The following is a 21,999-nucleotide window of genomic DNA, read 5'->3' as shown; positions in this document are numbered from 1 at the left end:
GTGTAGGCGTGCAAACAAACACACAGACCTCTACGTTCACATGTCACCGAACAATGTCTCTGTTATTAATTATTAAAAACCTGGAGGCATCGCACCGCAGCGGGAACAATACACGGAATTAAGAATGGGCATGTCGATGCATGTGGCACAGCAGCAGGGACTTGATTGCTATTTATTATTTATAAGGGACGTCGTGCAATTATGTAGGGAGGTTGCATCTTATATTTGAGATCATTATTATATTCACAGCATGCAATAGTAAGGAAATAGTAAATATCCAGCCACTTTTTACTGAGCTGTAACTGTCTGAAATGGTTGATGACACACACAAAGGACAGCAAAAAGATTGACTTCAGAAATACTGAGAGATTAATCAACGAAACTGTGCAAATTTCAGACCAATCGGAGAAGAAATGCGACTTTTATTGTGTCGAATAAAATACTGCTGAAACAAATGTTCACTTCAGATCATTTATCATCATCGATGAACCTGACGTAGATGATGTATCGCTTTGAAACAGCACTATGCCTTAGAAATCACTACAATGTTTGCTCGAACCTCAATGAAACTTAAGATAGCTGCACAGGATGTTAGATCTGTTGACTTTGTAGCCTGACATGCATGAAATCAGATATCTGACAGATCATAAATGAAAACCAATCACATGATAGGGAGTTGCGTGTCCGGTCCCGTTGGAGACATTTGATCACGACAGCCAAGAGAGTGTGCGGTTGAATATTCAAAACGTGTTAATACCGTCTGAGAATTGAAGTTCAGCGCTCGACGACATGCAGAAGAAAAAAAGGAAGTGTGTTGTTTTACACACAGACATGAAGAGACATGTAACCGAATGAGTTTTATAGGTCCAGACGCTGAACACGTTCTGATGCATCACTGCATCACCAGCCTGACAGAGTGTGACACGAGATATCTGAATATCAGGTCAGGTCAGGTCATGAACGAGTAGCGTGACGTCTGAATAACAAAGCCAGACGAGTAGTGCTCAGTTATTGATTGTATATTAAATAACATCCATGTGTTTGTCCTAATGCAAAACGTCTTTTTCTGTCCAGCAGGACATGAAGTGTGAACTTTGTCAAATAATATATTTTTTAATAGCAAATCTTCAACTCTGCGTCCTCTCTGAGCAGTGAGGGGAACTCTGCCTGTCAGTGTAAACAACAGGTGGAGATTTCCCACATGGAGGCCCAGGATCAGCGTTAGCTCAGCGACCAGTGGTTATGACGCTCTGTGCGCAAAAACACACGATGAAAGACGGAGCTAGAAAATGTCTGTCTCACACCAGAAACACCATTCAGAGCATCAATGATAAAGTGATAGCACAGATAAGTAGTTTAAGAAATAAACATTTTTCACTGGCCTGTGGGGCTCAACATGCCAGATTCAAGATTTAGTAATTTTATGACATGGCAGAACAAATCATATGGATTAATGAATAACTAGAACGGCACACAGTAGAGTGTGGACCTCCCCCCTTGATGTTTGGGAGTGCACTCATGGGTGTACAACGTAAACATGAGGGTGAGCACCCAGGCCGAGGGTGAAGGGGGGGGGGGGTTCTGGTGTTTAGAGCAAAGCGGAGGAGGTTTGACGGCCAATCCGAGCTGTCTGGAGTCTGTTTGTGAGGAAGTGCAATATCCAGTTGCAGAGTGTTGTACTCGAGCCCAGAGTGAAGTTTTTCTGTTGGTGAAGATTGTGTTGAATGCAGAGCTGAAATCAACAAACAGCGTTCTGTTGTAGGTGTTTTTATTTTCAAGGAGTGGAGGGCAGTGGACCTGTCATCCTCTGCATCGTCCTCTGCAGCATCCTCTTCATTTGGGATTTCACAGACTCCTTATAGGTTTGAGGAGGTCCAGTACAATACTGTTCCTGCAGGCGAAGGAGAGAAGAGGAGCTCTCGCTGCTGTTTTTTTTTTTTTTTTTTTTTTTTTAATGAGATTCATCGCACTCAGGCTTTTGTGTATATGTCTGCATAATCACTCAATCATCGGCGCATCATTGCCTGGAGATACTGCGTTAAACTTGGCAAAGTCGGGCTGACATTTAAACGTGTCTGAAGTTAATAAAAGACGGAGGATCTGCCCTTCAGACAAACAAACACACACACACACACACACACACACACACACACACACACACACACACACACACACACACACACCGGTGCTGTGTAAGGCCTACAGGTCCATTAAAATCAGGCTGGGAACATATTTCAAGTCTGCCAGAATGACCTGTAAGTGACCCCGGTTTCACATGAGAACCTCATATATGAACTGTGATCTTTTCCGTTATTAGAAAAAGTCTTGTGGTGCTTCTAACAGCAGTGTGACTTTCACGTTTTGAGAAACATTAAATCATGTGGAACACGGGTGGAATGTGCACGTTGTCCTCGCTCAAGGCTAAACATAAATACACGGATTAACTTATTCTGTGGCTCGTTGCTGATGTTTGTGAACCTGGTTGAACAAAAATTAAGTAAGTCATTATGTTTTAAGTTATGTAAAAGAGGTCATATTCCAGTTGAGACTGCGACTGAAACTGCCAAAATTAAACATAAATAAATAATTTAATTAATTAATAAATGGCTCAATAATAAAATTATAGACAATTAGCACCAGAAATATTAGAAATAAATGTGACATTAATAAATCATCGGATATCATCGGATTCCTTATTTATTTACTTTCCCATCTAGTCAGTCTAGTCAGTTTATTAATTTTTAAAATGTATTTATTTAGCATTTACTGCAGTATTTATTTGTGATCATTGTTTATTATCATAAAAAATTGAGACAAACAAATAAAATGATTAATTTAATAAACACAGGGAATCACATAAATAAATTATTGTTTTTGTATTATTATGGTGCATTAATGGCATGATAATGGCATATTTATTGATTGATTGATTTTTGATTTTGGCAGTTTTGGTACTCCATATATGAGAGGCTCCGTCTCTTTCGACAACAACAAATCACCAACACAAGGCCTGAGTGAAAACATAATTTTCCTGTGACTTAATTACCATAATGACCTTTTTTGTGGTAGTTGTACTTTACTAAATTCCACCACACTACATTTTGGAGGCTTATATTTAACTATATACTCGCTTTATCACCAGTTACTTTGCAGACTGCATGCAGAATCAAGACCCAATGCACATCTTTAAAAGTGTTATTACAGATAATAGATAAAGCTTTCAGCCTGGCTGATACTTTTGATATGCAAGTACATTTATCGCCAGAAAATTACTTAAGACTCTTTTAATACCAAGAGTGTAATGAAAGTAGTGTTCATGTGGATCATTTTCGACAAGGATTTTCACACTATGATTGATTTTGCCTTGTTATGAATTAAGGGAAGGTATGAGAACAATGATTACGTCACTGTCGGCCTGTGATTGGTCAGTGAGCTGCAGATTAACTCTGGTCTCCTCTCGAAAAGAAAAAAAGCGAATCGTTGTCGGCAGGATTCGAACCTGCGCGGGGAGACCCCAATGGATTTCTAGTCCATCGCCTTAACCACTCGGCCACGACAACTGACGATGATGATGGAGTTAGAAAGGAACAAATCATTCCCGCAGACTGCGTCGCTGAATGAGAGGTCTTGAACAGAAAACACTCTTGTGTCATCGCTGTGGTCCACTCTGATCTCTGAGCCCGGTGGTTCAGTGGTGCCGTTCGAGTTTCACCCGGGCTGTTATGAGCACAGCACCACCTGGTGGCGGTGGGCGTCACACTCTGATCGACACTTCCCTCTGTGTTTATTAATGTATAAAATGTGATACACAGTGAATTCAGACAGTATTTAGCGCTGCAGCTTTATGCCAAAAGCTTTTACATATTTGTTTTCCCCTCATCAATCTACTCTCAACATAAACAGAGTAATGACAAAGTAGAAACAGAATTTTAGAAAGCTTTGCAAATGTATTAAAAAGGAAAAAACTGACCTTTTACTCAGTATTTAGTTAAACACCTTTGGCAGTGATCACAGAACGGCTTTGCACACATGGATTTCTTTTTCTGAAGTACTTTTTTGGCTGTTTTCAGGCTTTATTTCAATTAGAAGCCTTTTTTTTTACTCATGCAGACAAAGGGCCACAGGTCAGACTTGAACTCCGACCGCTGCAGCAAGGACAAAGCCTCTGCACATTGATCGTGCGCTCTACCAACAGAGCAACAAGGGAACCTGGATTTGGGGGTTTTCTGCCATTCTTCTCTGCAGATCCTCTCAAACTCTTGTTGGGTGGAGACAGACATTTTTCAGGTCTCTCCAGAGATGTTCGATTGGGACATTCACACTGCTTTTTGACGATCGGGATGGTATTGGCCAGGCGATGAGCGGTGCCTGGTTTTTACAGACATTAACGCTCAGAATTGAGGCCAAATAGTTCAATCTTGGTCTCCTTTAGAGTCCTTGAGATGCTTTTTGTGCAAACTGTCACTGAGGAGAGGTGTCCGTCTGGCCACTCTGCCTAAAGCCCAGATCGGTGGAGTGTTACAGTGATGGTTGTCTTCGTCCTTATCTCCACACTGTGACCATCATTTTAAGTATCCTTCCCCACATCTGTGCCTCGACACAATCCCGTCTCTGAGCTCCGCCTGCTCCGTCAGCTGAGACCTTTTGAATACTGATGTCAAAGTGATATCTCAGTTTTTCATTTTGAATACATTTGCACACATTTCCAAAATTCTGTTTCCGCTTTGTCTTTTAATGTGTATAGAATGCAGATTGACGAGGGAAAAAACAATGCAAATGATTTAATCATAAGTCTGGAACATGACACAATCTGAAAAAATGTGAAGGAGTCTGAATGCAGTGTAAATTTCTGGTTCTGTATTAATTTTCTTTGTCTGTATGCTGCAGCCAGGCCTCTGTATGTGGGAAGCCTGCTCTACCAGCTGAGCTAGTAGACGCCCCAATTAGCTCTTTAATCGTATTTACATTTGTGTTAATTCCCCTATTTATTCACTTTCCCATTTGTTTGTAGCATTTTGTTTATGTATTAAATTATTCAACTTTTTGGACACATTTTGCTGATTTCACCATGGTAATATTTAAGTTGTCTTGTTTTATGACAGCTGATTTGACCTGTTGTTTACTTCCTACCTGAAATCATCTGCTTTATTCTTCACACTCTAGCCTCTCTGTGATTGGTCAGTGAGCTGCAGATTATCTCTGGTCTCCTCTCGACTAAAAGTGAACCGTTGTCGGCAGGATTCGAACCTGCGCGGGGAGACCCCAATGGATTTCTAGTCCATCGCCTTAACCACTCGGCCACGACAACTGATGATGCTAAGTCTTTGAAATTTGGGAATTCATCTGAAAAGGAGTTATTTGCTCTTTGAGTGTGGGGATCCTGCATCAATTCTCAATATCCCCCTCTGTGTGAACGTCTCACATGGGGTCATGTGCCTCCGGAGGTAGAGGTGGGTGCTGTTCTGCTTCCACCGGGGAACACAGCACCATCTAGTGGCGGTGGTAGAATGAGTCCTCAGACTTTTCACCAAAGATGGCTGTTATGGAGGACTGAAACTGCCAAAATCCAACATAATAAATAAATACTGATTTAAAAAAATAAATACTAAAAATACATAGTAGACATGTATTAATGATTCATTTATTTATCTGTGTATGCATGAGTGCACATCCCATGTACAGAGGTTTGGTCCTCACTGGGTTTGAGTCCCACCCATGGCGCTTTGCTGGGTCTCACCCCCTTGAGTAAATGTACTCTGTTTAATTGCGTCACTGATCATTGCAGTTCAAACTCTTCAGGACGTAAAAGAACAGTTGAACAAAAATGGAATAAAATCAGATGCTACACATCAACTTCAGAGTATCTCCATTTCAGCAGCAAACACGACATGCCTGTATGCGTGGATGTGTTGAAGACTGTGAGACATTAAATAGGTTTCGATTCAGTAATCAATGTACTGTAAATAAAAAATACAAAGGCCACAGGTTGAGGAAGAATTCAGATGCTTAGTGATGCCATAAAAAAAAACACTCCATTAAGAGTAGATGCCTGCATTTCTTAATGCTATTGTAGTAAATGTAGTAAAAGTACTCACTTTTCTTTTATATATCATTAATGTTTTGTAGATGTAAAAATATGTGAGGTGAATTTTAGTCTTGCAGTCGGTCAAGGTGGAGCCGCTGTAACCGATGTATAATTGTAACAGGTTTATATTTTACCAAAGACCTTTTTCATGTTTGTTCATATTTTGTTGTTCTTTCTTTTATGTGGTCACATCTAATTGTGTTTATTTTTGGGAGCTTTTATTTTGGTAAATCAATATAATTTAATTTATTTTGGTAGGTTTTATCTTGCTTTGTGACCTTTGACATTGCTGTGATGTCACTTCCTGTTGATTAGCGCTGCTCTTCTCAATCGTCTCCGGACCCCGTGTGGAGAGGTTAGAGTCACGAGTGTTCTCACCTGTAGTGTGTTAAAATGTTGTAAAAATCACTAAACAGATATGTTAGTTGGTAAATGTCACACTTTTATTATTATTATTATTATTTCGGAGTGTGCAACACTTTTCTGTAGCATGCTAAGTTAAGCTAAACTATCCTCGTGGCAGATTCTCATGCAGGTCGATGTGATCTCTTGTTTTTAAAGGTGTGCTTAAAGGAAAGCTTTATAAGAGAAGTTGCTGTACTCATTTTGATGTGTTTTACACAGGTATGAGAGCTCCATTATGTTATCTTTTTTTTTACTGCCAATTTGTTAAGAAAATGCTGCTAATGGGGTGGAGAATCATTTGAAAGAGGTGTATTTTGTTTTATCATACAGTTTTACTGATGTAATTGTTTCATTTAGTTGATAGAGAGAGTGGCGGTAAATGTAGTCACTCACTCGGTTTCCGGACCCCCTGAGGAGAGGTGTGCTTGAAGGAAAGTTGTAAGAGAAGTTGCTGTAATCAAATTGATTTGTTTTATGCAAAATAAATCCCCCCGGTCAGCAAGGCAGAAACTGTCCTCGTCTCATTCTCCACCATCCACAAACACAACGCAGAGCCCGTAGCAAACCGATATGTCAGGCCAGACCGGCTACATCACCTCTGACTATGTACAGTTTAATTAATAAACACATCACATTCTATAAATGTATCAGATGTTTTGTATGTAAAAAAAAGTAACTACAAGATTTCCCTCTGAAAAGTAATGGAGTAAAAGGACAAAGTGGCAGGAAATGGAAAAAAAACCTTAAGTTTCACACAAACTGGATGCCTCCTTCATCTATTAATCTTGAAGAAAAAGCAGGTGTGACGTTGCTTTTGTGTTCCATCATTTAAGGAGTAACATCTACTGTGTATGACTGACACAATTAGGACTTTAAAGATGACAGATACTATATTGTTGATAGAGATGTCCCGATCAGGTTTTTTTACCCCGATCCCGATCCGAGACCTGAGGAGTCGGCCCTCCTGCGTTGTGCCATCCGTTTATGAAGAGGTCAATATAAAGATCTAATATCACTGAGAAAAGGTGCTGAGAGATTCTCTCTGTTATGTGACAACATCAACAACATCATTGCTTCATCACAGGACGCCACAAACAAAGAGTGACACGGCATGGTACATTTCGTGATATAAATTATTTATTTACATTTACAGAAAAATGACCCCATCAAGACAATGTAGTAATAACTATTGGAAATAAAACCAAAGATAGAGAAGCTGACGTCATCGTCACAACCGAACAGAGAGCTCTATGATAACATTGTGCCCTCTGTCAAAGGTCTCCTGTAACACAAGGTTCAAGGCATCACGTGTAGCCCCGAGAGGAATTCCTGGATGGGAGGCAGTCGATGCCTTGGCAGGGAATCTTGTCAGCCGCAATCGGACAAGTACAGCTCTCTCAAACTCTGAGATAGGAGATATTCAGACTGTACTCATGCCTGGATCCCATTGACAAGTCCCCAACCAAATACTCCTTGAAAAGCAAGAATTAGACCTTGTCAGGATCGTGGAGAGCTTCTCCGAAGCGCAGTGGCTCTGCTCCAGGCCAGCAAGCAGCTGAAAGGTATCTGCCTCTGATATACAGTATATTTGTTATATTTTTATATGGGTGTGTGTGCATGTGTATATTCATACACACAACATGCACGTGTATGTGTTACAGTACACACACTTAACGTGGATTATGTCATCTTGTCATCTATTTGCAGATTGTTCATTGTTCATGGCCAGGCTGCCCACAGACCTGATATTAACAGGATTTCTGAGTGTGTTGCACTTAGACTCTACAAAGAGTTTCGGGAAGCCAGAAATAGGCCAAAGGACAATAAAGGGAAAACATTTGCAATACCTCAGTCAGTTGTCACAACTCAAAGTCCATGTGAAGCAGAAATAAATGTGTTATGAGTTTGTCACACCACAGAAACGTGTATCATTGACCACTGAGCCAAATTTGAAAGATAAAAAAAAATTGCCAAGTATATGAAATTAGGCCTCAAAATCATGGAAAAACGAGCACTTCTCTCTGCTGTGGAACGCTGGGGGCGTGTCAGTTAGAGGCGCTGGAACCACGCGCGGGAGGGGAGCCTCCTCCCCGTACTGTACAAGGACATAACCTACAGTAACAATGGAAGCTAGCAGCATCATCGGAGGACCCAGCCCGACCTGTTTGAGCCATCAGAGCCAGAAACTGACTCTGAGTCAGACACTGATAGTGCTCATCCTCGTTCCTCACAGTCTATGTTTTACATTACTGTGGTGACCCCTGTTGGTGCTCGACGGTGGGGTCTGGAGTAGTTTGGTGGTTGGCAGGGGGTTGGGCCAGCCTGGTAATCTGGTAACGGAGTACACCTGGGCCGGTGAGCTGGTTTGATCTATATAAGCAGGTTCTCATTCATTGTCTCTCTCTCTCTTCCTTGCAGATGACGCGGCAGCCTTAAGTTTTGGTTCTTTTGGTTTTCTTTTATGCACAATACAACATTCATCTACACCATATTCACTGCATGCACATCCCACACCACTGATTCTACTGACTTTCACACCTCATGTTATTGTCTTATTTGATTTACCCATCTGGTTGATTTAAATAAACATATTTTGTTATTCCTTTGAACAGTGCATCTCCGTTGTTTTGTCATGGCCTTGAGCCAGCTGTGACAATTACACACAAACGTATAACCCCAGTCTACATATAATTCCTTGTCATAGCGATATTGGTGCACATAAAATATTACCTGTAGATTATCATTGTGCTGTCAGATGGACTCCGCTCAGGGAATGAGGCCAAATCATTTCATGATTAAATGCAACAACATTTGCTAACATTACATGGGCATGACAGGATGCACGATGTAAAATCACTTTCAGGATTTGCACCTTCAGCAAAATGCATTTAATTGTACAATATTTAGAACATGCATAAGCACACACTTACACTTAGAGCTTAGATCTGGCCCCAAAAAAATCAAGCCCGACCTGAACCGCGCCCATGCAGTGCTGCCGGTAACGCGTTACTCTAATCTGACCACTTTTTTCAGGACGGTCGCAGGCGGGCACATAATGCCGGCGGTGGAGATGAGAGCATGCGCTGTCGGCGGGACGGGAGGATGCAAGCTGGGGACAGAGAGGGTCGGTTCGGCCCCACTGACCAGCGTCAACGGACTCTTCAGATATCCAGACTTTACCTGGTGACAGTTGCTGTAACTATCGGGGGTAAAGTGGACACTGCAGAGACGGGTGATGGTGGTGATTTTAAACTCCCCACAGTAGCTCCTCTTGACAAAATCGATCCACCATTTCCTTATGTTGTAGTCCGTAGGAAACTAAAATAAGCTAACAGTGCCGTTGCCCTGCACACTGTGGCATCCAGGAAAGATGCACGAGCGATATGGAGGAGACATGTTAGCTAACTGGTTGACTGGTTAGCTAGCTACAAACAATTCTAAGAGATGCTATCCAAGACTCAAGAGCGAGCGAGCAGAAAAACCACTGAAGCTAATGCGCTGAATGTATTTATACCACTTCCGCAGAAGGGCCGGGTTTATGCAAATCATGGCCGCGCTACGTAATGTGGCCATGATTTCTTATCGCCCATTAAATCCTGAACACAGAAATGTTGAAACACAGTTTGTGAGCCTAGCTCCAAAATTAAATTCTAAATGGTTGAATGGCATTTTACATGTTTTAAGGAAATACATGTATGACCTTTTTAATGTGTTTAGAAGAAAATGGCTGAATTTGCTTTACACTGACTTTAAGGTCAAATGAAACAGCTAACAGAGGACTGCAAAGACATACTGGACAACACTAACCTTTTACTAGTGACCATAAACAACACCTCAGTGTCCTCCTGGTGAGTTCAAATTTACAGCTTCATACATTCACTTCAATATGAAAACTTACATAGTCATACAAGATAATTTCAACACAAATAATGACTGAAAAAAGTGTGTTTGTTATAAAAAAAACAAAAAAAAAAAACAAAAAAAAAACACAACCATCCTTTGGGTGGAAGATTCCAGGTGCAAGTCCTGGCAAGAGTGTGCACCTTGTTGGCCCAATCAGTATTTTATTAAAAATGAATTTATAATGTTACCACCTGGCTCTTAGGTGGCAACAAGGAGCGAGGCCACACACAGAGCATGAAAAGTAGTTTTATTTAACATAACTGAATTAACTTTATTTACAAATGAATGGCGTGTGTAGGTAAAAAAGGAGTCAGTCATGACGGCAGCGTGGATGCATGGAAAATATGGTGAGGTGTGTGTTGTATGGTGCGACAAACCAAACAAAAAGAAGCAGCAATGGTGGGTCTGGAGTCTGCAGAGAGAGGGAAGCTATGCAGAAGGCTGTGTTTTATGCCCTCTGGAGAGCCCAGCCCACATGGGCAGGTACAATCATGACCCTCCCACTTTACCCCCCTAACCACTCCCTGTACCAGCAACAAAAAGCAGAGGTAAACAGGTAGGCAGAGTGGGAGGGGTGGCCACCCTCCACGTGCCGTATGTCCAAATGAAAAGGCTGGAGGAAAGGACACAAACGCATGAGTCGCTGGTTTGGGTTTTGGAGTGAGTGGAGAAAAGTTAAAGGATTATGGTCAGTGTACACCACTGAAGGACATACTCCACCCTCCACATAAACCTGAAAGTCTCTTTAAGCCTAGATGAGTGCTTCCTTTTTAATGATAGAATGATTCAGCTGATGTGAGGTGAAATTTTTAGAAAAGAAGCTCACCGGACAGTCGACACCATCTTCATTGGCCTGCATGGGCACAGCACCAACTCCGACCTCACTAGCATCCACATGACACGAGAAAGGCCGGTACATCTGTGGAGCTACAAGGATAGGGGCAGAGCACAACACTTTAGAGACTCAAAAGCAAGTTGACATGGGGGAGACCACTTAAATTTAACATTTGGGCTAAGCCAAGAAGTGAGGGGAGTAACAACTGTGGGAAAGTTGTTACAAAAACCATGATAGTAACCCACCATACCTAAGAAACGAGAAAGTTCTTTTTGGGTCACTATGTATGGGCCAGAATACTTTACCTGGAAAGGTGAGCCAACTAAAAAGGCAGAAGAGCAAGCACTTTGTCACCAGGAGTAAACACACGGCATTCTGTTTGCCAATCATAGAGGCTTTTCATTTTCTTTTTTGCTAGTTTGTTTGCACGGTTACCCTAAACTGCTGAACCCATTTACATGATCTATGACGTTTTTTGGGGACTCCTCAGCTTGCCAGACACTGTGCAAAGAAGCTGAAGGGCTTTGAACTGCGTGGCCAAAAACCAGATCATTGGGGGTGTACACTGACCATAATCCTTTAACTTTTCTCCACTCACTCCAAAATCCAAACCATCGGCTCATGCGTTGGTGTCTTTTCCTCCAGCCTTTTCATTTGAGCATACGGCACGTAGAGGGTGATGACCCCTCCCACTCTGCCTACCTGTTCACCTCTGTTTTTTGTTGCAGGTACAGGGAGTGGTTTTGTCAATAGCAGAACCATCACTTGGGTGCAGCTTAAGTATGCCAATTCCCCACCTCCGTCTCAGTGTGAATCTCTCAGAGGCGACGAGGGGTGAAATTTGATATGCCTCTGGAGGTAGTATCAGGGCCGTATTATTGGACAACCGAACCAGGGTGAACGCATAAGCCGGCTTCGCGTATCCGCGGCGTGTTGATCAGACGGTCAGTTAACGACACAGGTCCTTCACTCAACTTAATACAGAGAAATTTCCAACAAAGCAAAATTACATGACCAAACAAAAGTAACGTAGTAACTGTAACTGTCTTTGGCAACTTGTGAGGAAAAAAAATACCGCAGATATACGTGTAGATGCGTCCGTCCTCCTGTCTGTCCTCCTGCCCTTCCTACTGACTCTTCTTTACATTTCTTCCCGAAAAACAGCGTCTGTCACCGGCAAAAAACTTTAACTCACCAAGTGTTTGTAATGACAATAAATCACTGCGATAGTCAGCACTCCGGGCTGAGACGTCAATGAACGTTCCCCTATAAAACATCCTCCGAGTATCAGGTACGGATGAAGCACTTTTGCCGAGTATGAGTATTATACGAGTAATACCAGTCAATATCTGTGCTCGGATTGAATGAAAATCCTCATTGGGTAGCTGACTGTGTCTGTGATCGGCTAGTAGTCACAGTGTTTCTGTGTCCCGCTCGGCTCAGTCACACACAGAACAGCTCTCTGTCTCTCCCTCAGTCGTTCAGGTTTGCGGTCTTTCCATTAACGTTTAGGGTTTATTTAGCTTCAGGTTTGTTTTTACTTCGGTTTGTACTCACTTATTAACCAGTAGAGTTCTGATAAACGTGGGTTCGTTTAGACGTGGTGCTTGGTAGAATGTGACTCGCGTTGCGTCTCTGCCTGTTGGAGATTTTGTTTCTTTTTTTTTTTTTTTACCGTCAGCTGGCTCTGGTTAAACCCCGCCCACTTCCTAGTTAGGTCCCGCCCACTCAGAGTACAGATACAGATGCAGATAATTCATATGGTTAACAGATACAGATGCAGATAATTCATATGGTTAACAGATACAGATAATAGTACTCACTCATCCCTAGTGGTCATGCAACGTGTTTTGAACTGTTAAAGCAAAATAAGAACATGCAGACCCTTTAAAGTCTCTATCTAGCAAGCAGCACACAAACGGTTGAAATGAATGGCTAAATCACAAGCAAACTAAGTGGGGGTCTGCCTCTCTTTGAGAGATCTGAACTGCTGGCGATAAGCTTCTGGTACTAACTCATACGCTTTAAGTACTGCCGCTTTAACCAAATGATAGCTACCGTTATCCCCAACACTTAAGGCTGAGAAAACCTGAGCCTTGCCAGTGAGTACACACTGAAGCAGCAGAGTACGTTCCGTGTCAGACCAACTTCAGGCCTCTGCCAAAAGCTCAAACACCACAAAGAAAATGTCAGGGTCCTTTTAAATTTGGGAATTAACTGCAAACTGACAGCAACATCAAATAACGGAGTCTGAGTAACAGAAAGTACAGCCCCTTTAACCTTCGATGGCTCAAGTTGAAGCTACCTTTCACTTACAACCTCCAACTTGTAACGTTCCAACTCTGACTCTGTTCACATGAGCCAGTTCAGCTTCTCAAAGGCAATCCTTCTGATTCAACTCTACCAATTCCAGGGCATTATTTTGTTCATGCTGGAGCTGCAGCAGAAGACCCCCTCCACCCATCCAGTTCTGCATTTGATTTTGTTTAATTTTTTTTTCCTTTGGGTTGAGGAAGCATGAGCTGCCCCTTAAGGGGGGGGGGGGGTTCTGTCAAAGTTCATCTCTGCCTCATCACTCTGCACCTGCCTGTTGAATCTGCCAATCAGACACACCCCCCTCATCAAGCCAACTCCAATCACCTGTGCTCTCTGCTCTAATCTGGCTGCACTTAAGCCCCAGCTCCACACTCACTAATTGCCAGATTGTTCTCGATGCTTGCACCAGACTCTCCAGCATTTCTCTGCCTGATCTCCTGGTTCTGACCCTGCTTGCCTCTGACTATCCTGCCTTACCGATCTCCTGGAAATCACCTCAGCCTTCCGTCGCCGACCACAATCCTCGCCTGTCCCTTTCTGGGATCTGCCTGTCTGCTCCCTTGGCTATCCGGTTGACCCACCCAGAACCGGACGACACACACCTCATTTAAAGCCTGTTGCCCTGCTTTGCACTACCCCAGTTTTGCTTAACCCCTCATCTAGAAACGACAGACACCGGCTAGCCCGCCTCTACCAAAGCTCACACATTTTGTATCCTCAGTACCATCCTCCCCTCAACAAACGTTATCAACCTTACTGTACCCCTCTCACTGTTAACAAATAATTCCTTAAGGAATCTACACTTGAAAGTGGTGTGTCTAGCAGTCTGGCCAGCTCCCCATTTGGTAACAGTGGGCCCATCACTTCAACTCCAGTAAAGTGGCTAATGTATTCACCATTAGAATTTATTGTTCCTTCACCTTTTCTCAAATTAGCTGTACAAGAATTGGTTTTGTTTTCTTTTCATTTGACAGGATAGTCGGTGTGATCCTAGAGGAATTCCTGAATTCCTCACCAGCATCTCTGTACCTCTGGACGATTCCCTGACAAAGGTCATCAAGGCCAGCCCCTTCACCAGTGGTCAGCACAGAATTCAGCACTTGCCCAAATTCATTGCTGATATTTGTAATCCATGTGACTGTGCCCTCAATGCCACCAGCAAGTTTTTGTGATCTACACAGGAAAAAAAAAAAAAATGTCTCAAATCATCAGCTATGCTAACAAACTGAATTAAATCAAGTTAACATAGGTTTACATTTACCTGCTTAGTAGAGTCCAGTTTCAAGATTCTACCAAACGTTGAAGTGATGACACCCCTCAACTCGTCAAGGTGACTCAAAATGTCGTTGGCATGAACTGTCTCAAACCACTGGGCCAGGGGACTGAAGGGTGGTGGTGGCTGATACAAAGCTTCAGACTGGGTGAGGACACAGGACTTTTTGTGGAACTCACAATCAGTGAGGTAGTCGATGGTCCGCCTAGCCCACTCCTCCTCACTGTGCATCTCCTGCAAGGCTTACTGTAAATAGCTGGAGCTGTTCCCTGATGTTCTTGGGCACAACATTGCAACACACCTCCTGTCCAGTGCCAAATGGGTTGTGAGGACAGCTGGGAATTTGTAACGGTGGGAGGGATCAAGCTGTTTTAAAATTTCAATGCTCCAAGGGCAGACGGGAATCATACATTTGCTGCACCTTGGATAGTCTCCACCGACCAGGTAATACCTTGACTCAATATCAATTACCTGCCTGACCTGGTGTAAATGCCAGAATGGTGCATCTTCCTATTACACTGAGTGCATTTCAGAGGGATGCCCCACATCCGCATTGGAGACCACAGGAACATCCGCTGCCGGAAATAATTATTTGGATCAGGAGGTGAGATGGATTTGGTGGGGCTGGGGGAATGAAACCAGTTCTGAGACGGGTTTTGTTTCAGCTGTCCTTTGCTGTCATAAAATCTGGGCGATCCACTCCTGGTCAGCTGGCTGGATTACTCTGGAGAACTGCCTTGGGAGAAAACTCACCCAGTTTACCTCAGGAGGCTGCAGAGTGAGTGGGTGTCATGGTGTTGCTGGTGACGTCTCATGGGCTGTGGGAGGAGCAGGGGAAGGAAAATCGGGTGGGTCACTGTGTTGCTGTGTCGTCTCTTGGGCTATGGAAGTGGTAGTAGCCGCAACATTTGGGAGGTCTGTTGGACAGGTTAAAATGTGACATTCTTCTAGGTGCTGTAACAATCCAACAGCCCCTAATACCTTTGCACCACACTGCTCACACTGCTCCTGGGTGTGGTAGTCTGCCAGGTGCTGTGTATAGTCCTCATACATCACCTCCCATTTACACAGTAAGCACGTGAGAGACTTCCCCTCACTCATCCTGCACAGAGCTGGGGCTTTCTGACCTACAACTGTCTGTGGTCCTGGAACTTGAACAGCTTTCCCAGCTGCTGCACTGGCCTGACAACCTGGAGCTGCTGTTGTGCCTGAACTGGCTTTGGATCCTGAAGCTGCTGCTACACCTGCACTGGCTTGGGATCCTGAAGCTGCTGCTGTGCCTGAACTGGCTTTGGATCCTGAAGCTGCTGCTACACCTGCACTGGCTTGGGATCCTGAAGCTGCTGCTGCTGCTGCAGCTGCTACACCTGCACTGGCCTGTGGAGCACTCAGCTGACCTGTACTGGATGCTGCTGTCCCTGTCTTCTCTGCTGACTGGGAAAAACAAAGCTGGGTTTACATTTAAAGTACATTTTCCCCCAGTAATCTGCACCCAAATAGTTACATACTCACACTGTTTAACACTGGGGAAAAAAAAAATGGAACTGAGGAGAAACCATTTTCCATTACATTTTCCAGTATATTTGCATTACATCACAGGTGTAATGATTCAATGGCATCGCTTACCTTGTAGTAGCCACACTTGCAGGGGATCCTTTTCCCAAATATGTCTTGCTTAAGGACAGCAGTTTGACCTTTCAGGTGGGTCAGAGGACAATCAGCAATCCGCTGCATTACTGCCCTCCATCTCCCCGGCCTCTTGCCAGTGGAAAATTTTTATTCTACCGGGGCATACAGGGACATCACACCTGCCCAGTAGGCATCTGATTTGCCAGTCTTTGTCATTTCTACAGATAGGGACAAGATATGGAAAACCCTTTATTTCTCAGTATTTCAGCAGTACATGTCTGTCTTCTAAATGAACAGTATAGCCTACCCTATCAGATGACAAATATGGTGATTGGTAACCGTAATTCATTTCACATTTTATTTTAGTGAGAAAGTTAATATATAGGTCACGCAATGTGTGTGCTTGCTTTTCAACTGGGTCATCGTGCTGACGTCACTTGATTATTTTAAAAGCACACAAAATCACCTCAGGCGTTAACGGTTTTCACGTCAGGTCAACAACACAAAACACAGCTTAAGATGACCACCACTTGTCGTGCGCACTTGTTTGATCTTTGCGCACATATTCAGCAACAGAGTGAAGCAGAGGCAGGTGAGTAAAAAGACAGCAACACGAACAACACTGTGCAGCTGCTCTCTCTTGGTCTCCACCCCCAAAGTGTCAAAAGTCCTTGCTTCAAGGAAGTAGAGCTCCACCACCAAAAGAACATGGGAGAGCGGGAGCGCGCAAGAGCTGTGCGTGTTGCTGTTTTTTACCCGCTCGCACCTGCCTCTGCTTTACTCTGTTGCTGAATAAGTGCGTGCGCGCAGATGTGTTATCACTCGCGTGACTTTTGACTCAAATATAATGCCATATGTCGGTCAAGGTGGAGCCACTTCTGACTATGTACAGTTTAATCAATAAATACACAACATTCTATAAATGAATCAGATGTTTTGTATGCAAAAAAACCCCTAAAAACTACTGCAAGGTTTCCCTCTGAAACGTAACGGAGTAAAAGAGGGTTGCAAAAACTGGATGCCTCCTTTGTCTATTAATCTTGAAGAAAAAGCAGCCATGACGTTGCTTTTGTGTTCCATAATTTGAGTTACATCTACTGTATATGACTGACACATTTAAAGATGACAGATTTTATATTGTTGATAATAGAGATGCACCGATCACCGAAAGCAGTATCTGCCGATCCCGATATTGCCGATCACCGATCACAGCGTCAAATCCATAAATTCTTCTATATTGTTGTCTTGTGTAACTTTAATAAATGATTCTTCTTACACAACATTGACATTGTATTATTAAGTATAAAAATTAGGAGATGAGAAAGTATCATGAATTGGCCACCGTTTTACTGCAGGCTGAGGCAATGTGCAATATTTCACATTTTAGAGACTCTCTTAGAGACAACTTGGACTCAGCTTACATAGAGTAACTGTAGCTTACTAGTGGGAATGCATGCAGTCAGGGTGGGAATTTTGTCATTTTAGGGGCAAGTTCATTTGGCCTGCACTTTTTTTTTCAGGGGCACCAAGGCCACATGACAGGGCACAGAGGCCACTGGGTACAATGTGTTGATTTACCTTTCAGACTGATACCATAACATCCTAATTTATAATAAGACATGGATTGTGTATTAACACATTTTTTTATACCAAAATCAAGTTAAAGTTACATTAGAAAGTAGTTTTTGTTAAGTAGGGTTAGGGTGAGGTGGGTTTTGTGACACCTCACTGAATATTAGTGTTATTGAATATTTCTCCCAATAGAAATTCCCAAAATTATGGCAAAGCACATTTTTTCCAAACAAAAAATTGTAGAATAACCAGCAGGAGACCACTGATGTGTGGAGTGATTATGGTGACACTGCACTCTGAATAATAGTGAAGCTATTGCATTTTTTGTAGTTTCTCTTTTCGGTGTTGCACTTTGTAGACGGTCCCTGCGCCCTCGTCTCACAGCTGGCTGACCATACAGACCAGAGTTAATGTCCAGACGCTCGTTTTGATTAACATACGGTTGTAGTTCGTTGTCTACCTTACTACGGTAGAAAAGAGCCGTCGTTTATGTTTTAACAAGGTTTCACTTATGAGTTATTGATCCGGGAAGTTCGAATCTGAATATATTTCCAACTTTACCGGACTAAATCCTACCACATAAGTCAGTTACGTATCATGTCAAAACCGGCTGCGCTCGCTTTTGCACCTGTGCTGTAAGTTTCGTACTTCTGTATTGAGACGCTGCTGCTGTTTGAGAGGCTTTCACGTGAGATCATCGTGATGATGAGACTCCACCTGCGCGAACCGTGGACTCACTGAAGTTACTGTGAGTGACTACTGTGCACTCAGGTGGCTGTAATTAAAGGCAAGCTCGCTACGCTGACCGGGCCAGGGGCACAGAGGCCACTGTGGCCGTAGATGAGTTTTTTTTTTTTCACGGGGCATCAAGGCCAAAGTGCGGGGCAACGGCAACCATGAAATTCCCTCCCTGCATGCAGTTAATGCACTGTCTTTATACTTAAACGTCATCTGATCGGCCTGATGTGATCTATTTTGAGAACTCCGATCAAAACCGATAGGGGCATTATCGGCCGATTGCGATCGGTTGCCGATCGATCGGTGCATCTCTAGTTGATAATGGTCACGGTAAAACTAGGTGCTGCATCGTAGCCAACTGGACTTGTTTAAGTGTCTTGAAGTTTCACCTCTCATTCAAGAGGCTTCTTCAGTTTAAAAGCTGCAGGCTTTTAAACTGTGTGGGAGTGTCCTTACAGACTCGATAAGGACAGGTGTGAGCTCTGAGTTTCAGAGTCGTAAGGGCCACTTGTGGGTTGTTGACTCAAACCGGCTTCATGTGGGTTGGCTAGAGCTAGATGAGCCACAGCATTGTTGGTGGGTGATAAGTGAGGTCATCAGCAATCTCCTCTGTTCAAGGACGGCCGTTCCAGTTTAACGTAGATGGATTCCCTTACTTCTCTTTCAGACCATCTGTCCTCTCTGGTCAAGGTGTTTACATTGTTGTCCTCAAAGGAATGATTTTCCTCCTTCAGATGTAAGTGGACAGTCGAGCCTTGACCTGAGCCGTCGGCCCTTCTGCGTTGTGCCATTCTTTTAGGAAGAGGTCGATAGAAGAATCTAATATCACTGAGGAAAGGTGCTGATAGATCTTTATATGTTACGTGACAACATCAACGACATCATTGCCTCATCACAGGACACCACAAACGAAGAGTCACACAGCATGTTACATTTCGTGATATAAATTATTTTTTTAAATTTACAGAAAAATGACCCCATCAAGACAATGTAGTAATAACTATTGGAAATAGAACCTGACGTCATCGTCACAACCGAACAGAGAGCTCTATAATAACATTGTGCCCTCTGTCAAAGGTATAACACAAGGTGCAAGGCATCACGTGTAGCCCCAAACCCCCCAACCCAACCCTGACAGCGCTCATCAACCTCCACCAGAAACACACATTCAACCTGGTTGTAGCCTGAGAGACCAAACAGAGCTGAAACCTGAGCTCTCTCTCTTTTTTATCTCAGTATCTCTTGCAGCGAAAACTCTTTCCGAGCTGACTTTTTCCAACATTTGAAGGAATGTCGCACACCGGACTCAAAGCGTATCGATGACCTGTTGGTCCTTTAACCCCAAGGTCCCCCAATCGGGGGACTTCAAGACATGCAGAACAATCAAAGAGCCACTACTGCACTAATTATGAAATAAGAGTCATATCTTATATCAAATTAAACAGCAGAAACTGGGCTACAACGTGTAAAGAAAACATTTCTATGACCCAAACACAGCCCAAACACTACTCAAATAAACAACTAAACATCAAACTTCATGAATCACCGATTTGTGGACCCAGTCGCCGCATTTCTGGCTCTTATGCTACAGTACATGATGCAAAACACCCAAGCTGCCCCTCATATGAAAGGGCAGACTTCACAGATTGAAATGGATAGCACTTGCAGCTACGCTGATTCGCCACAGAGACAGAAGCCAAAGTCAAGGGAAAAAAAAATACTGCTTCTCCAAAACATGGCTGTAAAATTCCACTTACCTTTGCTGTTTTGCCGTTAAAAGTTTGTTTTATCGGTGAATCCACATTTTTTCCTGGTAGCCCTGTGTTTTGTTAGATTTAAAACAATCCGGTAGTTTCTGACGGGCTTTAGGAACCGGGGGGGGAAGTATTACAAGCGCTGCACACAACAGCCTGCTCGTCATACGGACTGGGACTACGGATTCCGATTGGCTGGCAGTGCTGTCAATCACATTGTCGTGAGTATAGCTTTATTCTATTGGCTCTAAGGAGTAAAACGAGGTGTTGTTCACCCAAATTGACCAATCCGTTGCGGAGATAAAGCCCTGCTTATTTGCCCAAAGGCGAGAGCTTTGTCACCATTACACAGCGGCAGAGACTTGGTGTTTTCTGTAAGTTTTGTGAGAAATATGGCAAAACAAGGCCCAGAGAAACTTATGACAGCCACAGAAGTGCTGGAACTTATGGAGTTGGACGCCGAAAACACAATATGCGTCAGTGACGCGTCGTTGGAAGATGAAGACCTTCTTCATCCTGAAGATACGCACGAAGACAGTGACCCCGACTATTGTCTGCCATCATCGGAAAGGTATGGAATGTTCCTCTCTGCCTCACATCCACAAAAAACTGCTTTCAGCTGAGGCATGATGGACAATAGTACAGTAGACATGACACTCCTGTAACTAATTGTTTTTGTTTGCTGTGTGTTTTTATAGTTCACAGAAATGTTTGCAGTGTTATAAAATTAAACTAGTCCATTTGGATTCAACATGCAATTGCGATCATTTTTTGAATGGGATCTCGCTCTCTCTCGCGCTCTCCCCCATTCAAAAACTGTTGTATTTTGATATTTTGAACACCATTAGTGATATACATATGAAAAATATAATATATTTGTACATCAGAAAATACAAATGACACAAAATGGTGCCAAAACGGCCATTTTGGAGACTTCGCCTAAGATGTCTGTGCTAAAACCTCTCTAATTTTGTTCTGCTGCACTTGTTAAAAATCAACCTTTGCAGAGACAATGTTCACATATTGTACTATGATTTGAAAGAGGTTTAGAGCTTTGGCAGCAATATCTCTAAGGGATACACACCCTGAAAGTGCTTTGTTTTTAGGCGAGACTAAAAATTATTGAATTTTTGCTGTGTGCCATCTTCATTTACTATTCACCAGTAACACATATACTGATAATTACACATCTCAACAAATCCTCAAAGATATACTCATTTTATTATGGATATGCAATTTTCGAGCAGAAGCCTAGAATATAGGCTTGGGGCTTAAATGAATGGAAGTGTTTATGTTACGTGGAAAATCACACAGAACTCGAGTGACATTCATAAAACATGATACAGCGTCTACAGCCCAGTCTGTGCCACAGAGATAGTATGCCGAGGAGAGAGTCGCAGGGCGCTGACGTTGTACTGTGGGATTCATTCTTCTTAGCTTTCTGGGTGTACCGAATGCCGAAAGAGACATCCATGTGCTTCACTCATTC

At 42.9% G+C, this 21,999-nt stretch overlaps 2 non-coding genes across 2 annotated transcripts; both read right to left on the bottom strand.

Annotated features, from left to right (window-relative positions):
* Positions 1–3,478: 3,478 nt before the first annotated feature.
* trnas-aga (transfer RNA serine (anticodon AGA)) lies at positions 3,479–3,560 on the bottom strand. Its single transcript has one exon. It is a non-coding gene; the product is annotated as a tRNA-Ser (tRNA).
* A 1,666-nt stretch (positions 3,561–5,226) lies between these two features.
* On the bottom strand, positions 5,227–5,308 carry trnas-aga (transfer RNA serine (anticodon AGA)). Its single transcript has one exon. It is a non-coding gene; the product is annotated as a tRNA-Ser (tRNA).
* Positions 5,309–21,999: the final 16,691 nt, after the last annotated feature.

The sequence above is a fragment of the Sparus aurata genome, chromosome 9 (genome assembly GCF_900880675.1).
Source record: "Sparus aurata chromosome 9, fSpaAur1.1, whole genome shotgun sequence".
Taxonomy (NCBI): Eukaryota; Metazoa; Chordata; class Actinopteri; order Spariformes; family Sparidae; genus Sparus; species Sparus aurata.
The sequence above is the reverse complement of the archived record's forward strand: the minus strand, read 5'-3'. Positions and strand labels throughout refer to the sequence as shown.